This window comes from Synchiropus splendidus, chromosome 15 (assembly GCF_027744825.2).
Source record: "Synchiropus splendidus isolate RoL2022-P1 chromosome 15, RoL_Sspl_1.0, whole genome shotgun sequence".
NCBI lineage: Eukaryota > Metazoa > Chordata > Actinopteri > Syngnathiformes > Callionymidae > Synchiropus > Synchiropus splendidus.
In genome coordinates, this window is record NC_071348.1 from 11,787,709 (window position 1) to 11,802,823 (window position 15,115).

Consider the following 15,115-nt stretch of genomic DNA (forward strand, 5'->3'; position numbering starts at 1 on the left):
TCTTACATTTGTCAGCTACAGACAGTAATGGGAAGCCTTTTTGAGAGGTAGCCCTCGACTGCACCCGGAGTCTCTGGCACTCTCCTGGTTTAACTGCAAGCAAGAGGCTTTAATTGAGGCCTACGGACAGCATAAGTGCGACATGGACGAGCACCTGTTCCTGGATGGCATCCTGCCACAGCTCCCTGTCAGCCTGCTGTGGAGGCCAGACACCCACTGATGGGGAATTACTAAGTCATTAGGCAACACAAATAGCTGGATGGCGCAGTCACAACGAAGTCCACACCAAAATATGACTTAATCCTCACCTCTATCTATCTATCTGTCTGTCTGTCTGTCTGTCTGTCTGTCTGTCTGTCTGTCTGTCTGTCTGTCTATCTATCTATCTATCTATCTATCTATCTAGTTGGGCAGCCAGCTATCTAACTAGCTTTCATTTTTGGCACTACAGTGGTACCTCGGTTTTCGACCACAATCTGTTCCCGACGGCCGTTCGAGAAGCGAATTGTTCGAAATCAGAATCGATTTTTCCTATCACAATGAAAGGAAAATAAGCTTTTGTAGGAGTGAATGTAGCGTGTCTGCTGCAGGTGAGCTGTTCCTCTATGTGTGTGGCCGCTGCATGTAGGAGGGGCTGCCGAGTGAGTGACGTCTCTCCAGAAGTGAAGAGGTGCCCGGTGCGTGTCCAGCTCTGAATGTGCGCTTCTGTGCAGTTTGGCTGTGACAAAGTCATAAACCAAGTCACGCTCTGTCCCAGACTCGCCTCATCCCTGTCCCAGCTCCAGCCCACAACAGCACATCAAACCCTGGAGTGTGAGCTCCAGCCTCGGAGGTGTGGAGAGCGAGCACCTCCCCTGAGACACTCTACCACGGTCCAGTGCGGAGACAGGAAAGGTTTTACACCTCAATATGAAGAAAAAACAGCCAACGGGACACGTCTGCATACAGAGGCTGCGTTATACACAATAACAAAGCGCGTCGTGGGTCAGCTGGTCGGTCCGCGCACGTTATGTTTTTACCGGCTTATTTCGGGGGCGTTCGAGTTCTGGATTTTTGTTCGAAATCTGAAGCAAAAAAATCTAGAAATTTTTGTTCAAATTCCGATTTGTTCGAAAAACCGAGGTACCACTGTATGTCCTTTCACAATTGTGACTTTTTAACAAACCATTTTGTAAATATTGAACATTAGTAGTGTTACTAGCGTCTCTTAAAAGTATTAGATCAGTGATTCTTAACCATAGGGCCGAAGCCCATGGTTGGGCTGCGAGCGCCCCCTAGAGGGCTGCTAGAAGTTTTTTGTTTTACACCTCTGGACTGTGAGTTGCTAAGTTTTAATACACTTGCCGCATTTGGTGGCAGTAATGTGGCACTGAATTGACCTGACAGCTGCAAATTTGTGATAGCCACCAACTATGGAGTTTCTTGAAAAGAAAAAAATGCTAAAGACAGTGATAGCATTCCCAATAGTAAAAACGTTTTTTTTTTTAATTAATTATTTTATGGCGATAATTTCATTTACACTTTTCTTATCTTCTTTACAGTTCATTTATGAAAGAGAAAATATTTTATGATAGTTAGATATTGTTTTATTTGTTTTATTCAGAATTGTATTCATGACGTACAGTTTTTCCAACTTTCTCAACAGTTTGCATCATGTGTATTTTTTTTCTTGAATAAATTTGATGAACATGACTTGCACCTGGTTCTGCTGCTGCTTGGACTTTTCGATGACAAATATCTTTGCGCTGACCACATGGTTTCATCTCATTTCACAAGGTTCTCGATTTGTTTACATTTAAGGTTATTGAACAAATGAAATCAGCCATCACAGTAATGAATCACTTCTATTCCTTGAATGGGCCCCGGAACCATTTGTTCTGGAAAAGGTGGGCCCCGAGAACAGAAAGGCTAAGAACCCTTTCATTCTTTTAAATCAAATGACATCATTGCTAGTTCTAGAAAGGCTTTGGGTGATGTGCTTTCTCGTGATGTGGACGACTGCGCCAGCAGCTAACTGCTAATTGCTACCAAGCGCAGGGTTGTAAAACGCTATTAAGTGTGTCTTTGGTGAGTCGTGTTGTCTTCCTCTTGTAAAACTGGCGCCGGCTAAAGTGACAACCACCCACACACTCTTAGTTTTAGTAGATAAAGTAGATAATTGTGCCAAATGGTGGAGTTCTACTACCATGTTTTGGTTCAGTGGCGTCCTTTGATGTTATATTTAGCCAAAGCTAATTTGTTCAATTGAATATTTCATGTAAATATTTGTAAGTACAGCTGAAATGAAGCACTTTATTTCAGTTTGGTACTTCATAAAGGGGAGGATTGAATGTTGAAATTAGCTCAAGTTCACTAGCAACGACGGTGGTCCCATAAAGATTCATTTAAAATGTCATAACTCCTTTTAGGGTCCTGTTGACTAATTTCAGGACAATCTATGTGGTAGGTGTTCAAATAATTTGTCATCAGATCAAAGTGTTTTTTCGGACTCGCATCGCCATCCCACCACAGCTGTATAAAAATAGTGCTTCTTTGATATGAAAAATTAGCGCAGGATATCAAGATGACATGTCTGATCTGGGTTATGGGGAATTAACGTTTCCCTGGTGCCATCTGTCTGCTGCTCAGTGGTTTCACTTTTCCTCCACACGAAGCTGGAGATACCTAATTAAAGCATTCAAATGAAGTTTTTCAGCCGTCTCCACACAGTTGGCGAGGCTGGCGACACTAACTACACAAGTTCAGCTCAAGGGCAATTGTAGCCTCCAGTGAGCACCGATGGTCAAGAATAACTTTCTGCGCAGGAACAAACAATGGTTTTGGTTGGGTCCGCTGAGCTTCTCGTTTAAATAAAATATATAAAAAAAGAATGAATAAATCATTCAGGAATACCTTGAAGTGGCTTCAAAGGGTCTCAAAACAGGACCTGGGGTTCACACAGTGTTTTCAGCTACTTGCCCAGATGGTTTCCAGGACTCTTAGTCTGGTATTGACCGCACAAACCTCTCCGTTTTCGCGTTTCTGACACCAGATCAATTGAAAAAAGGAGAATTTCCCTCCTCTGATTGTGAACAGTGTGCGCATTACATTGTACCAGCAACATAATCCTCAACAGTGGTGCTTTTTTTTTGGCAAAAGTCTTCAGTACAAGCTGATGTTCACCACCATTTATTCAGCTAGACAAAGGCAGTCAGAAGTGCTTCACCCTTTAATTCCTGTCTGCCAATGCTGAAATGCAATTTTGGATGCACTCGCACACTTGAGTGAAAGACGTGGACTTTCTTCAAATAACTTGTGAGAGCCATTCTTAGTTGGCAAGCAATGGAAGACACCTTGAAGGTTTTCATAATGAAAAGTGAACACAGGATTCTCAGCAGATCAAAACTCAACAATGCCATGGCTGCTCTATTTTTTTTTGGCCATTCTCAACACTGTTCCATGGTCCGGGTAGACACCACAAGCCGAGTCCTTTCTAGTCGCCCTGTCAAATTGTTGTTTTCGTCCGCCACCAAGCGCTGAATCCTGAAATGACTGAAACTCATGGCTTTACGTTTGTTCTCTGTCTCAAGATTTCAAATATGGTGGTAGTACTGACTTAAAGGCCCATTTATGGTCCCTTAACTTAGGAAAATTAGAAAAATGTACCAGTCTATTTCAAACAATGTTACGTCACTGATCGCGGACTTCCATGCCTTACGTTGGTATTTCTGTTCACCAATATATCCACCAGGGGAAGTAGCTCTGACTCAAAATGACAACTCCAAAACCAACATGGCGACTGAGGTATGTGCCTCTTGTGCAAGAGATGGAACAGAGGCAGCGTTGTAGGAGGCCGAGGTTTGTGAGGCTGTTAAATATGTCTTTAGCCATGGTGAGATGAAGCTTCTTGAAGCACTGAGGCATTTAGAAGAATTGGTTCAACTCGTAAGTTGGCTCTTCAAGAAGGTTCATTTGCGCTCTGTCACCACCAAGTAGACATTAAATATAAGATTGTGTAAGCATGAACTTTTGTTGCCCAAAGTTTTCAGTAAGATTGTCATCAACAATATAAGACATAGCTGGGGCTAAATGCTATAATGGTGTTTGAGAAGACATGGTAAAGATGTACACACACAAAGCAAAATTTAATTTCAATTATTTTTATTCAAAGGTAGAATTTTTTAAACTATTTTTTGACTGAGCCTGTTTCTTTTCTTTGAAATAATTTCCCCTCTATATCTGTAATACATCGTACTAGTCTTGTTGGCAGAGATAAACTGGGGAAAACGTGGTTCCATGACAACAGTTATCGATAGTCGATACACAGCTGCTCACAAAACATGCGTCTTAAATCTGGAATTGAACTGCGTAATCCACTTCCTGAGCTGGTCACGTGGTACGGCCAGTTCCAGGCTTCCACCATTTTCAGCTACGTCATTGGAGCATTTCTCTGTGAGCTGTTCATATACTCGCGGCCAGATTACTCACTTATCACTATATGTCTTCTTCGTGTCTCATTTGAGCTACATATCGAGTAGTAACAGCAACACTGCCCCACATGGTTTCCAGTGGTACTGCTCCCGTATCCATAAGCTTTGGTGAAACGTGCTGAAATACCGATGAAATGGACGCAGCGCACGGACAGAAGGATCTGTCCGTATATGTGGGTAACATTGAGCATAAATGGGTCAGGAGTGAGAATGTGTTGCCTTTGAAGCCTCCTGGCTGCTAACGTCTCCACTGGTAAGTGACCAAGCCAAGGAAAATTGTATTTGCCTTTCAGAATCTCTGAGACTAGTAGTGTGCGTTTATTCGGCTTATTCATCGAATGTCTCTTTTGTAAAAGCTCTCTTTGAACTCAGGAACCTCCCATCCAAAAGCCCAGCTAGTTGGTGTTCAACCACCAGGTTTGCCGCTGTGTCGTAGAACACAGCAAATGCATCATGTATTGTGAAGCCAAACTGGATAAGGTGGACGGGAACTTGACAGATGTCATGAGCACTATTGTCTCTTCCGCGTAAATTGTGGTGCGACAGTGCATTGCACTTTGAGACTTACCCTCAGGCTCACTAGCCGCGCAAGTCATTGACACACCAGTGACTCCAAATGCACAGTCAATTACCCTTATACCTTTCATGGGCCAGCGGAAGACGACACGCGATGAGTTCATCCATGCATTCACCCTACAGCAGCCTGCCCACACCAGAGGTGAAGCCCACAGTCAAAACCAGGAGGATATTGGTTTAGTTTTTTTCCCTCCCGAGTTAAATAAAGGTTAATAACAGTCCTTTCTTGTGTCATATTTGACATGACCAGTCATCGCAGTAATTACAATCATTACACTCCAAAAGATGTCTAGTTATCCCTCTTAAACACAGGCCACACAAAGGAAATCAATTATTCAATCAGAGCTCTCCCATTCAGCGCTGCCTGAGTTCACTTAATTTTGGGCCTGGGTGAATCTGCCGCAAATAAACCTCACGACCGCAGAAGAAAAGATGAACAGGCCCCTAATTTGTACCCTTTCAGACGGTCAATCACTTTTCAAAGGAATGCAAGCTTATTCTGACAATCAGACAGACTTTCAATGGGAATGGGTTTCATCTGGTACTTTACATAAGTTATCTGCTGATAAAGAGGGCAGATGAGGAGAAGGAGGTAAGGGGGGGGGGAGCAGACTTTGGCCCCCATCGCTTCCTTCTGCTTCTCCCCTTTCACCTCATCCCTCACCCATCCTCCGCTACTCATCTTGCTCGTGCCCACTAGGATTGGCAACGTGTAATTTAAGAGCATGGGCACAAAGACCAAATGCCAAGCCCATAATGGAAGCTGGATGTGTTCTGATTTAAATGGGCTTCTCTGCTCACGGCCCAGGGCCTGTAATTAAGATCACCAGGACAAAGAAGAGGAGACAGTCTCACAATGTAGTCGAGACCTGGCTGAAGCACGGGGAACGAAATATTAGCTCTTTGTACCAAAAAATGGAAGACAAACTTTACGGAGGTGCTGTAACCAGGGTCTGTTTGATTCAGGAACGAAACTCATTTTGTTTTGGAGAAAATCTACCTGAATAATTTGCGAGTTGGGATTTAATACGTCAAGTTGGAGCGTGTGAAGCACCTCTCCATATTTAAATGACTTTTCACCCAGCACACTCCGCACTCTTCATACACTGGAAGCAGCTGTTTGGCAGAACAAGAAAAGATAGCGCTTACAAATGGCTGACCAGTGCTACAAGGAGTCTGCGTTCAGTCCCTGCGCATCAGTAGATATAACTGCAATTGCATCATGATTCAGAAGAGTTCAGGTAAATCATTAAACGTTAAAAGATACATCTAGTAATGTTTTTACACGTGAACATTCTAGATCTAAAGACAATTTTATTGTAGGTGCTTAATACAAGTGACATCCGACTTACGACTGGGATCGGTTCCGACCAACCGGTTGTAAGTCGGATTGGACATAAGTGGAATGCCATTCAAAATCTCGAGGGTTATAGGTGCGACTGTAGTGGTAGATGGCTGTGTGAGAGTGAGATGCTGGGATACTGTGCTGCCCTAACTGTCGTACGGGATTGAATAAGAAAAATAAGCATCTGCTGGCCGTGGTCGTAAGTACAGGTGGACATAAGTCGAGCAGGTCATAAATTGGATGTTACTTGTATAAATTTAACACAGGTTCCTCGTTTGAAAACATTGTGGTCCGTTGGAAATGTTGAAGATAGAGTAAAATAATATCATTCCATTGATATCACATTATTTTGACTCCTTTTTTATTTTTATTATTTTGTTATTTTTAATTTAGCCTAGGAGAGCAGGGGGGTAAAAGCGCGGAAACCTGGCGCCAAGCTTGTCTCAAAATTAAACTTCACATTTTTTTTGTTTTATTTTTGCATTTTACATTCTTCATCATTACAGTGTTATTAATAAGGTATCCTGATGCTGCATGGTCAGACTCTTTTACTGTTTATCTAGAACCAAGCAACACATAGGGGAGTGGTTTTCAACTCATGGGTTTGCACCCATAAGTGGGCCACAACAAACCTTTTTCCTGGACAAACTATGACTTGGCTTAATATGTTAAATGCAAGGTTTAAAGTGTACACTTATTTCCCTAAATATGTTTCAGATTTATTTTTTTTTTAATCTTGGTTTGGGTCATTTCGTTGGGGTGGTGGGCCCCAAATTGAGACCTGTTTGGAAGCACTGGTTTATCATTTTAAAAAGGCGAGAATTTCAAACATACATGGATGTTTATTACAATGAATTAATTTGGAATAACGACATAGGAGCAGGGAAATTTGACTTACAACTTTCAAGTGTTGAGAGAGTAAAAGGAGGGGTGAAAATGAGTGCAAAAGCCACCTATATGTGAGTAATATAGATTTGGATTAGTTTGTTTTCTAAAGTGGGGTTTTTAGCTCTCAAACAGACTGGTGTAAAAATGAGGTGCAGATCTTTATAAATGATCTATATTGGGTCATTCTAACATTAAAGCTTGGAATAAGAATGAGAGGAAAAAGAAAAAATATTAATTTGTCATCTGTGAGAAAGACAGCATATTTAAATATCACCCTGGCTTCCTTTCAAGGATCCACCACAGCGCCTCTTTGATTGCTTATGGAGAGTGACACGCTGCAAAGAGCAGCTTAACTTTGTAGAATTACTGTTAGCGTGATCTGACTCCATCAGCATTCCTGTAGGGGCATTTGATCAATCTGAATGATGAAAAGACTCAGAGAGGCCTTCATGAGTGCATGGAGGACGAGACTTCCCGTCCTCCATATCCATACAACCTCCATCACTCTCTCCTGAGCGTGTTTTTTTTTTGTTCCCGAGGACACACTCTAGCTCCTAGTGCTCTGGGTGGCTGTGTGTTCAGACCTTTTTCCGTTTAATTAGATTTGTTAAAACAATTTTTGGAGTGCTTTATTCGGTAAAAGCTCTCAGGGGTTAATATCCGCAGAACACTTCTGTTCAGCTTCTTTTCACCAATGGAGCATAAATTATTTAAATTATTCAGAATTGTGCGACCTTTTATCTCACCCCCTTTGAAGGCAGCAAATTAAAAATGCAAATGGGCGAACTAATTAATATGCAAATGCATTCATTCCCAGTTAACAATTAGCAATTAAACCTGCAGTGTCTAGAAAGAGCACTGGCAAAATTAGCAACTTGATTTAAAAAAAAAAAAAAAAAAAACACGGGTCCAAAAAAGGAAAAAAAAAAAAAAAAGACGAAAATGACTTTTAGTGACAACCACCTGCCAGGATATAAACAAAATTAATTCGATGTCAAGTAGCAAACATGAAAAAAGACGAGCGCTTTTTGACGAGAATGTAATGTTTCAGTATTGTTCCACAGTTGTAGTTTTCGGAACTTAATAATACTAATTGAAATATTAGATCTGGGTGACAATGTGGCCTTGAGTGAAAGATCTTTAAGCTCCATTATCCTGCATTTATGATTCCTTTCAATAGGTGGTGACATTTTCTGGCTCAGTCTTGGCCTGTGTCTTTATAGTGACCTTTGACCTGACGCACAGTCCATTTTAAACACTTTTTATTTCGTATACATGACACGTCCAGTCTTAGGGGAATTAAAAAGTTTTAATTTGAGGGAGCAGATATTGTTAAAATGATGCAGCTTTTTGTGGACTGGTCAGTACCCAGTTTTGAAACAGCAGTGCACTTGATTTAAAGTGAAGAAAAGGACTTATTGTCCTGAAGGGGTCCATGAACAGGTCACCTGGTTCATCCAGATGAAGATGGACCACAAGAGCTTGAGGCTACTGGGAAGAAATAATACGAAAAAAAGAGAAACAAGGACGAAAGATGCAGCTTGGCATCTACCTTCATTGACCACAAAAATTGCTCTTTGGCTTGATAAATGGAATTGTTAAAAAATGAAATCCTGCTGCAATGCATGTCTCTTTATAATCCTAATAAAGTCCCACAATTTTTATCCCTGACCAGCCCTGTAAAATGCCGTATCACACCTAGACTTAAAATTGTGTTGTGCTTTTTTACTGAAATGTAAAAAGGAAGTGTATGACAACAGTGACTGTCCTTAGATATATAAACCTATTGTCAAATTAGGGAAAAACTGAATTCATCACCCAAGAAAAGGATTAGATTCGACTATATTCTCACCAATTACAATCTAATGCTCCATTCCAGTTAGCTTGGTTGTGAGTTCCGTGTGTTCCAGTTGTCAAACAAGATATACAAGATAGTATGTGTACTTAATTTTTAAAGAATAAAGTATATTTTTTAAAATAATAATGATAATGTTTCGGAGTGTTTACTTCCTTGTTACGTTCAGGGAAGCCATCTTGGATTGTGTGCTTGTGTGGTCAGTATTCGTCCACAGCTCAACTGGAACATAAACCATATCATAAAAATAACAATCCTATAATTCAAATATCATATCGGGGAATTAATCATAACTAGAAAACGTTGCATGTTTTTAAATAAATGTACGAATTACCGGTACATGTTTTTGTTGGCACTATAGTTTTTTTTAAGAAATGATATGAGATGGTTTTCGTTGAATTTGTTGTTGAAATCCAAACACCTTACAGCAGACAGTGCCATCTGGTGGCCTCTGTAAATCAGGAAACTGTTTCATGGAACCGTTTTGCGGGGTTGATGAAACAGTGTCCTAATTTCCAAGGGCGCTCATGTTTTTTTTTTTTTTTTTTAGAAATGATGTGAGGTTTCATTGAATACACGAAGTCCAAACATTTTGCAGCAGACAGTGCCATCTAGTGGCCTCTGAAAATCAGCACACTGTTTCATGAAACCTCATTTACCCATAGCAACACTGACCATGTTTAATAGACATTGGGAAGTCATTTGGATCTTGATGCCAGTGTTTGACATGTGTGACCCAAAACCTTAACATTGAGGACCTAAAGGGAACAAAAAAACACCACATTAATAATAACTGGGAGCAGATATCTAGCTGAAAAAAAATAAATAAATAAATAAAATAAACAGCATCCTGTTGCTCTTTGTTCAGTGTTGGCCAGATATCCGGGAAAAAGGATCAAAAGACACCATAAAATACCAAGATCTGTCAAACAGACTCCAATTTTCTTCAACACGCTCAAATGCAATCTTACACTTCATGCTATCTCCTGTATTACACCTAATGTTACAAACTCGACATCAATCATGCATGCCACGCCGCCACTGTCTCTCTGGTCTCGGATTTTAACCATATCCAGATTCTTTGATGTGATAGTGCGAAGGTGCTAGGGCCGGGAGGCGCGAACTACACCTCCTTGTAAAGGTTATCTGTGATACACAGACCCGGGGGCACCTGCCTGATGCAGGGTTCACGCGCGTTGCAGCTATTCAGCCGAGAACATACAAAGTGATGTATGTGAGAAGATCACTGTCAGCTGTGGAGCTATGACAATAGAGGTCAGTCAGTCAGTCAATCAGGGGAAACAGGAAGCGAGCGGAGAGAGAACAAGAAAGGCAGCGATTCTACATCCCCAGCTCATATACTTATAATCACTGTCAGTGTCGGACTTGATCTCCTGTCAGCCGGCGACTGCTGCCAGAGGGCTGAGCAACACCATCATCACCTTCCGACAAATGCGCCGACAATTACCGCGCCTTTAAACACAACCCCGCCGTTTCATTAAGTTGCATTAAGTGCCCACTTCCCCTGACGCCCGAATGCTATATTGCCAAAGAAGGCTCATATTTTATTTATCGCGGTTTAATATTGTTTTTGAATATTTGCGCTGCCTTAAGGCCGGGCTCGCAGACGCATTACCCGTCTTAATTTCTCTTTGGAATTGATTTCCTATCGCTTCCAGTGACATTTGATTAAAAACATTTTCTTGCATAAAAATGTAAACAAATGTGGACTTATTTGCAACGCGGCGGCACTTTCATACAATAACTTTGAATTAGTCGCCGGCTTTTATTCAATCCACGAGCCATAATAAATTATTATTATTTTGTCTTTTTTTCTGTTCAAGAGTATCAGACTTTGCTGACCGTTTACGCCAAATGACGCCCCAGCGGTTTTGTTTCCTTCACCACTTCTCGTGACCCACCAGCAATGACTGCATCATTGCCAAGTTTTGATTTGAGGGAACAGATATTGTTAAAATGATGCAGCTTTTTGTGGACTGGTCAGTACCCAGTTTTGAAGCAGCAGTGCACTTGATTTAAAGTGAAGAAAAGGACTTATTGTCCTGAAGGAGTCCATGAACAGGTTACCTGGTTCATCCAGATGAAGATGGACCACAAGAGCTTGAGGCTACTGGGAAGAAATAACACAAAAAAAGAGAAACAAGGATGAAATATGCAGCTTGGCATCTACCTTCATTGATTTATTTAATCCACAAGCCCTAATAAATGATTTTCTTTTTTTTTACTGTTCAAGAGTATCACACCTTGCTGACCGTTTACGCCAAATGACGCCCCGCGGTTTTGTTTCCTTCACCACTTCTCATAACCCACCAGCAATGACTGCATAATTGCCGCACTCTGAGCAGGACTCTCCACATGCATCTCTTTATCCACTCACTCGCGGAATAAATAGAACTAAAACACAAGAAATGCAGGCAAAGAGCCTCTTTCGAGCAAATAAGCTGGGGGTGGGGCCGATAATTAATTCTGAGATTAATGTACTGTAGCAGTGGTGTGTTATTAAAACGCTATTTTTAAATTACAGCTCAGAAAGCACCCCCTTGGGATTAAGAGTGTTAGCCACTGATCTCTGCTTAAGTTATGGGCGGATAGAAAGGGGGGTATGTTTTATATACCAAGGTCCCGTCTTAATGGCTGACACTGAGAATCTTCTTGGTGTTTGCTCGCCTCACTGACTAAAAGTCTTTAGTCGTGTTATCAATGGAGATAGAAGGTACACGTTTCAATTAGAGATTGAATTAATAAAGTGTGATAGAGAAGGGCCTCTGCCCGCGCTCATTGACATTCAAAAATGAGATTGAGCCGTTTCATCTGTGGAACACTTGTTTGCAGAGCAGAATGGTGTGTGTGTTCGGCGAGTTAAGCGAAATGCAGTGCTGTTGACTGAGTTTTAGTGGATTTAAAATCTTCAAGTTAAATCAACTTATTTCAACCTCAGTAACCTTTACGTTGTCAAGCCTTTAACTTTAAGCTAACTTAACCTTTAGCTTATAGTAGTGATGAGTAGATGGGGTATCATGAAACAGTATTGCAGGGTTGATGGAAGAGATTCTAATATTCAGAGGCCACTAGATGGCGCTCTTGGTTTAGAAACGATGTGAGGTTTCATTGAATTGGTTGTGCAAGTCCAAACATTTTACACCAAACAGTGCCATCTGGTGGCCTCTGAGAATCAGGACACTGTTTCATGAAACCTCATCTACCTGTTACTAGCTTAGAGCATTGGACTTGTGCTGTGACGATTTGACAAACCAATTTTGGATGAGACACTCAAATATAGATGAAACGTTTTTTGACCAAATATAATTGCCCCACATTTAGTATTTCTATAGAATGACTTGAAATATCATTGATAGCACTGGGCTCAATGGCACACCAGGTGGCGGTCATGTTCCAAAACTTGCATGCTTAGTCACAGTCATGAAGAATGTGCTGCTGCTCTCTCCACAGTCCTTCAAAAGATGAGTGGATCCATCACAAATATTAATTATTACATTAATATTCTATCATCAAAATTTGCTGAAAGGTTTCATTGTTATTTTGTTTTCAGAAAGGCATCACAGAAACTCTTTCGCTGAGGTCACAAAGACACAAGGTTCTCCATTGTGGCAGTGAGAATAAGAGAACAATAATCCTATAATTTCAGCTTGTTGTCCCATTATTTTCACATTCATTTTTTACCTCCATTAACCGAGATGCTACTTATTGGGACTCTGTTCATCATTTTCAACATCATAACTCCAAAACTGACATACATATACAATCCTGTGTACATGTAGTGCAATTGGGTGAAAAGTCAACTTTAATAAATCATTTATGTATTCAGTGATGACATACTTGTTTCACACGATTAAAAAAAAAAAAGTGCAGATCATATGAAGTATTGTCTGAAACAAAATAAAGCTGGTCAAAGTCCCATACTGGCGGTAAATTATCCGAACAGGCTTCATAAACCCTGAGGTGTAATCTCTTCCGTTTATGTGACCATTTTTAACTGTTACAAAGGTCTCGCAAATACTCGTCCTACTAGTTACTTGCAGCCACGGGGTCGGAACAGTATCTCAAAGCATTATCCCTCATGGGTCTTTGTCTACTCTCTTGTCCTCAATGGCTCACCATTGTGCAAAATGTTCTGGCCTCTGAAGAGACAACACAAGTTACTTAACTAAGTAAACACACCCTTGCATGTCTACACCATCTGGAACTGTAAGCATTATAATAACCTACAGTGTTTGATCAGCCTCAGGCGTAAGGTTTCAATACAATGGTGATGGGGAGGTGCACCAAATGACAGGGACAACCGCATGTTTTATATTCATAAACATTACAAAAAATCTGCTAGAAGATACTTTCTTGAGCTTCCAATCGATCAAGTCTCAATGACCTACTGCTAAAGCAGGGATGAACACTCGAGGCAGCCCTGTCCAACAGGTGGCCTGTGGGCCACATTCAGGCCTGGCCAAACAATCTCCACAATCGGATACAATAAGTACAGTACTTACTCCACTGCAAAAGGTGGCTTACAATCAAAACAGAAAAAGTAGAGCCTGGCCATAGGGACTATAGCTTGGACATGTAAGTTGTACCTGTTTAGATACACCTTGAAAGATTTGAAAAAGCATTCAAAATGTGGCTACAAGTGAATAAAATGCAACTTTCTCCCTTCCAAATTGCTATCTTCAAGTGTAAATCTTCAAGTATCTTCATGCTGACTAAGTAGTCCACCTTTAGCGTTGCATGTTGACGCATCAGGCTTTGAAATGAAGTGCATCTTCTGCCTTCCACAGCATATAATGCAAAAGAAAGACAAAGCTTGTGGTTAGGGTAAGCAATGGGATGGTGCTCCTGTTGCTCTGTATATATGCAGTGTGTCACTTGGTATATGAAACACCTGAAGGGGGAGAGACATAAGGCGACATCGCAAATAGAATTACAGGTGAGAGCATGTGACCATCTCCCCTTCGCATCCTAAAGGCCCACTTCTGCTCCCGTTACGTATGTACCGTGTTACTGTCACTGATGTCATACTTCTATGCAATGTTCTCTTTAAGTCTTGCACAATTGCGCACTGCTGATACAATCTCAGTGCACAAAAATATCTGCGCTATGCAACAAAAATTCATCTTGAATCCAGGCCGGCAGTTTCCACGCTTCCTCCGGTGAAGTGGTGCTTAAGAGCATCTTCCGCCAAGTGACATCGCGATATACACGATGAAACGAACAGCAACTAGAAGAGCTGGGTATTTGAAGAGAACTATCGGAGCTGGCTGATGTTTCTTAAAGTTGCTTGTGGTTGGTCAGAATGTGTGTATGCACTGAGCCAATTGGGGCAGCAGAGTTATGCAAAGGAGGGAGAAAAACAAGAGAGAGAATCGTTGAGAGATTACACACTAGTGAAGTGTAGGTGAAGAAATGAACAGTGTAGTCAGTGAAAGAAACCTGTTCCTTGTTCATTGTAGCCTGATCCACACAAGCGCCCTGTTCCATTACCAGTGGTCTCAGAATGCAGTGGGCTCAAGTGGACAAAATTAAGTCTCACAACACACGGCTTCATGAGCCTTATGAGAAAGGATAAATGTTTGTAAAAGTTGCTTGAAATAACTGGCATCCAGCGCTTTCAATGGTGTAATGTGACTTCAATGACTAGAGTTAGTTTACTTGTTGTATTGGAAGATTCTTGATATATGTTTTGTGAATATATTACATGATGATTCAGATATGTAAAGAATCTATACAATTCAAAGACAATAGAAAGGCTTTTATTTCTTTTTTTTTATTTCAAATTTGACACATGCTCCATTCCTCACTGAGAAATATGCAAATAAACTATTACAGCTCGCTCACAGTGGTCCATGTGCCTGCTCAGAGAGTTTGTGCGTTTTCTCAGACACATGAAAAATTGGAGGGAACATTGCGTCCATGTGTATTGCTATTCACCTGTTCACCACTGAAAAGTTTACA